Source organism: Hakea prostrata, chromosome 8 (assembly GCF_041222555.1).
Source record: "Hakea prostrata isolate BN-2017 chromosome 8, UWA_Hpros_2, whole genome shotgun sequence".
NCBI classification, from domain to species: domain Eukaryota; kingdom Viridiplantae; phylum Streptophyta; class Magnoliopsida; order Proteales; family Proteaceae; genus Hakea; species Hakea prostrata.
In genome coordinates, this window is record NC_142607.1 from 31,984,966 (window position 1) to 31,990,445 (window position 5,480).

Consider the following 5,480-nt stretch of genomic DNA (forward strand, 5'->3'; position numbering starts at 1 on the left):
TCAAAGCTAAAAATTGAAAATCACCTAATATATGCTGACCATTATGTATGTTACCAAATTTTTTATCAATTAGATCTTACATGGTAATTTGTTTGTAAAACTTCCATTATGGTGATTATGAAAAATTTAAGTAGAATGTGAAAGTTTCAACAATCATAAGTATGTGGTCCCACCAAATCCAAAACTAATTATAAAATATAAAATTTTAAGGATATAATTGACATGCAATATAGTTTCTATAAATGAGGGTAATGCCATATTTTTTTACTTTTTAATTTTATAGGCAAAATAGATATTTCATTTTTTATGTTAACAGTCACTTAACACCTTTAGAAGTGAAGGGGGGAGTAGTAATTTCACAAAGAAGGGGGTTTGATTAGTAATAAAACCAAAGTATTAGGGGGAAATAGTAATTATCCCTTTTACATAAGTAACCAAACCCTTTTGGCGAGTAATTGAGGGTATTCTAGGAATAAAAATGTTATCATCCTCCATGAGTTCATGCGTTTATAAAAGTAGTATGTTAATATCATTTACTTCTGGAAATCGAAGCTAATCAAATGCAAAGTAAAATGAAATCTAATAATCAACTTCTAAATTATTTGAAGTTATTTATATTGTTTCTTAGAGTAATGAATATGAATTATTAGAAAATTTGCTTTTTTAAGTATGAAAATTTCCCTTTCCTTCCTTCAATTTCCTTGCAACCAAACAAATTGACCATCAAAGATTGAATATTTAGTAAGAAATTAAATTTCAATATATTGAACTTTGAATCAAGTCAAAGAGAAGTAATAATATAGGAAGGTAGTTATGTTTTAATGGAGAAGGTGTCATATGCTTTTCTCCTTCCATAGTTTCTCCTTTGCTGAGGTACTTGAACCAAACACAACTAGATACTCCAGCTTGAGGAATCACTCTTTAAAAGCAATACATAAGAAGCCAAGTACATAGATGTACGAGAATCAAAATTGAATTGACTCAAAAACACGGACTTGGCATTTGAACACCCGAGGAAACCCCTTTTGCATTCTCACAAATAGAGGTGCTGTCACCATCACTTGATTTCAAATCAATGTCAACGAGCTGTACTCCTTCGCATGGTACGGCTTCACTACATATGAGGGTAACTGCTTCCTTGGTGACAGATGTACCCTTGATGTTCTTGAAAAGAATGTCTGTGAGCTTCACACGTGAAGGCTGTGCATTGGGTAGGGTTAATAAAGGCCATTAGTAATCTTAGAGACAAGGTTTACAAAGCCAATATATAATTACCAGCCTTCAAGTGAAAAAGACGAGGTAGAGCAATCAGGATCCTCTCCTATGACCTGATCGACCTACCTCCCTTCTATCAAACACAAAAGGGGATGGTTAGACCAACATACTTATGCCAACCTAGACAAGGTGAGCTCACACACGAAGTCTAATGGGGTGGGGAGCATATATGTATTAACTTGATGAAAAGAGAGTGATTCTAACAAAGTGCTAATTGTGCTTGGAGAGAGATTGTCAATGACTCTGTACAATCAAATTGGGTAGTATTTTGTTGATGTCACACTATTTTACTCGTTGGGCTCATCGAACTTACCGAGGAGTCACAATGGTTCTTGTCACAATATTCTTGGTTGATGATGATGGGGTTTTTCACATTTTTCATGATAAGATCCTCAAATATAACATTAGAAACTTTGTTGTCTTCTGATGCTGGCCATGTTTTGATCCGGATGCCATTGTCGGTTCCGGTAAAAAGTACAACTCTTCACTGTGATACCGTTCACTTCCTTTTCATTTTGATATCTCCCAAGGCTTCCCAAGCTGCAAAACAAAGAACAAAACTTGGAGAAAGCAGTTTGAAACAATTTTCATCATCCCTCCTTTTCTTGTTTCTTTTTTTTTGGCGGCAGAGGGGGCTTTCAGATTTAACCCAACCGTAGGAGCCTTAATCTAATACCTAGCCCTGCGGACCCCTCCTAGGGCCAAGCGAAACTTGACCCAGACCAACCCTAGTAGGGTTTTCCCAACAACTGCCCACCCCTAGTTCACCTTGATTATCATGCGCCCATTTAGTCATGGAACATGCAAACCCATTTCATCCTACTAGGGCTAAGCCCAAGCTTTAATGCACATAATATCATGGAAATAACAAAGCTCATCGAAGCCCATTTATATCAAGCACATGCTTTATATATGAAGAACCTAGCCCACGCCTTACTTCAAATGCAGGCCCGATCTAATCCTAGTTGGGCTCAGGGTGCTTGTGCTAGTTGCTTTTTCTTTGACACCCCTTTATTGTTTCAGATCTGATGTACTAATTACTAGGAGATTTATCAAAGTATTTAGGCATGATTAATATGTCATTACCTGATGCCATGACCTGGTCCACAATTCACATTGGAGACTAAAATGTTGGAAGTACCATCTCCGACAGAAACACAATCATCACCGGTTCCAATATTATCGTTAGTAACAGTGATGCCGGATGAGTCACCGATGTGCACACCGTCAGTGTTTCGGCTCGTCGCAGGGGCTTGGATATTGATATCATGGACGGTAAAGTCACTGCTTTCAACAATACCTATGTGAAAAGCCTTACTGTTGATTAAAGTGATGCCGCTTAATGATCCGCCGGTAATTTTAAAAAGGCGCAAGGTCTGCAACAAAAGCGAAAGTTCAAAAAGGGAAAAAAAAATATTAAGGATCCAATTGTTTCCATGTAAAAATACAATAACTCACTGATTCAGCCATTTTGCAATTTGAATTGCCAGTGTGATCACAACTACTGCCCCAAGAGGCTTCTCCTTGACCATCCAGAGATCCAGTTCCGGACCCAGTGATATCCAACTCGTTTAGACTATCAAATGTGATCCATGACTCGGTAGATCCCGAGGAAGTTGGAGCTATTAATTTGCCGCTTATCTCAACACGAGGAGATTTCTTGTTTCCACAAGGACCACTAAACATGATTGAAGTAAGAAAGTAGTCACCTTTTGGGACCAAAAGGCTGGATGGTTCAGTAGATTTACATGCAGCAGCCCATGCATTAAGGAAGGCCTTATTATTATTTGTTTTCCCGTCGCCAACTGCTCCATACTTGGTGACATCAAACACTGTACCCTGTGAATCATCACCTGGTGGCGGCCCGGAAGCATCTCTCGGTGCAGATGCTGGTGATGGCGTTCCAGTCGGAGTTTCACCTTTCGAGGTTCCTTTTTTATGTTTTGATTTGAGAAGCCGAGTCTCAATAGTTCTAGCTTTAGCCACCCATAGAAGGAAGCCTAGTAAACATATTAACATAAGAAGCCTGCCCGAATCCATCGTTGATTTCTGCTAAGCAAATAAAGACTCAAAGACAAGTGAGAAAGGCAAACGAGCTATGATCATAAACAAGGATCAGGCAGAGCCTTAGAGACCTTGCTTGGGACGAGAGGTTTGGTTGATACGAACTCCAACAGATGTCTAGTGGACTTCGTTCAAGTTGTAACGCTTGTGGGAGGGAGTTGATATTTATGCTCTGAATTTCCATCCTTATTTGGGCTTTACACGTGAATTTAGCGAGAGAGATCTTAACTCACTGTTCTTGTTAATGTTAACTGTGCGGTAAGAAATCCACATTCAAATAAGGATCGGCTTCCGTTTTCTTTAGGAAAAAGAATGAGAGGAAAAAAAAAGAGAGTAGGTAATATGTGGTTCTTTGGCTTGTTAGTTTGGTTATGCTGTTTCGCAGTTTGTTTTTCTCTCTTTTTGAGTGAGTGGAAATTTTCTTAATGAAGGTTCTTGGTCAGGGGATTCTCACTCAACTGAGTATACCACTTGATAAGGAACTGGTGAGCGATGGGTGTACTGGGGGGGTTGTTGTTGCCAGTTTGAGTGTCTATTTTTCCTTGTAATCCTTTTTATCCCCTTTCCATAAAGATGTTTTATTTATTTTTTTGTAAAGAAAAAAAAAGGGATTTATGTTGGTCTATGGTCAGGCTTTATGTACGGATGTTAAATTTAGGAACTTGGATCTGCTACGGTGCTGCAAGGTCACCACATAATGATGTTCAATTTTCAGTTATTGTTGATGAATTTAGGGACTGGGTCCTCTATGGTGCAAAGTAGGTCACCAATCTGGCAATTAGGGGATTACCCCAATATAGAACCACACACGGAAGAAAGATCCTAAATGTCCACGGAATGATCATTCAACTATTGTATAGAAGAAGCCTTACACATACTTAGTATTTTTTTTGGTACGACACATGTTCAATGTTTTATTTGTTTGTTTTAGTGAATATATTCACTTGTTAAATAGAAGGTTAAGATGATTTTGTTTGGCTTGGGTTTCCCTCCAAGTAGGGGATGGCCCATTACTTGAGTCTTTCTTAACAGCAGTGCACTCCTCATCACAAAGAATGGACAAGATCATCCAGTGCTCAATCCAGTATAGTATGTCATCGAACTCACAGCCTGGTGCATTCCCACTGCTCTCACTAGGGACGTAAGGAGGTCCAATATGTGTGCTAGTGGCCATGTGGAGAAGGGGATGTGGATGTCCCACACCTTGCTCTCTATCACCAATCATCTGTCCTCTTCACCGACTCGCTCCTCGTGGTAAGTCAAGTTCCACAATGCAAAGGACATTGATATGCTGGTGGAATAGGAAGAGTGGGATGAGTATCTTGGAGGCAGTGTTGAAGGTAACGCGTAATGGAATCGCAAGGGACGAAAAGGGCTACTTTGTGCACAACAAAGAGATTTTGGAAGAACACGTAATATTCCTTGGGGAATGACCAAGTATGGAAGATGTTGAATTGGGTGTGGTAGGGAAAGCTAGATCTTCAATCAATCATCTCTTATGCCATATTTAGAGATGAGAACTGCCAAAATATCTTGATAAGTGGTTCGCCATCGGCTGATGATAGTGCGACAGGGAATATCACTATAAATTGGTAGAGGTAGGTTGGAGAGATGAGGTGGTCCAATGTCGTCATTAGAAGGAGACTCGCCATTGGGGGAATTCGGAGGTGGTCTTGAGGACGAAACCCCAGGAGTAAATGGGAAATAGAGAGGGAGGACAGATTGGATACCTGGGGTGGCTTCAAGGGTCTAGATAAGAAATCTACTGGCACCTTATGTTTGCCTTTGACATCTTTTACTGTAAATGACCATTTATAGAACCATTGCGCCCGTTTTAACAATTGAGAATCTGGAAGCATCCTTGACTTGAATTGGAGTATGTGGGGGGAATGTTGTCATATCCATTTCAATCTGGAGCGTATGACCAATGAGGTGGATCTGAAACTTTTTAATGCCTGTTCTGACAGCAAGGATCACTCTAAAGTTGTTATGGTATGACTGTTCAGCTATAGTGAAGGTACCACCTTTATAACCACAAACCTATCTTTTTCCATGGAGTTCTTCAAAGAGGATTGCTGCCCATAATTTGTCACATCTGTTTGCAAACTGCGGGTATCTGTAGAGGGGATTTCCAACGGAGG

At 39.6% G+C, this 5,480-nt stretch overlaps 1 pseudogene; it reads right to left on the reverse strand.

Annotated features, from left to right (window-relative positions):
* Window positions 1-981: 981 nt before the first annotated feature.
* On the reverse strand, window positions 982-3,315 carry LOC149007572 (exopolygalacturonase-like; annotated as a pseudogene).
* Window positions 3,316-5,480: the final 2,165 nt, after the last annotated feature.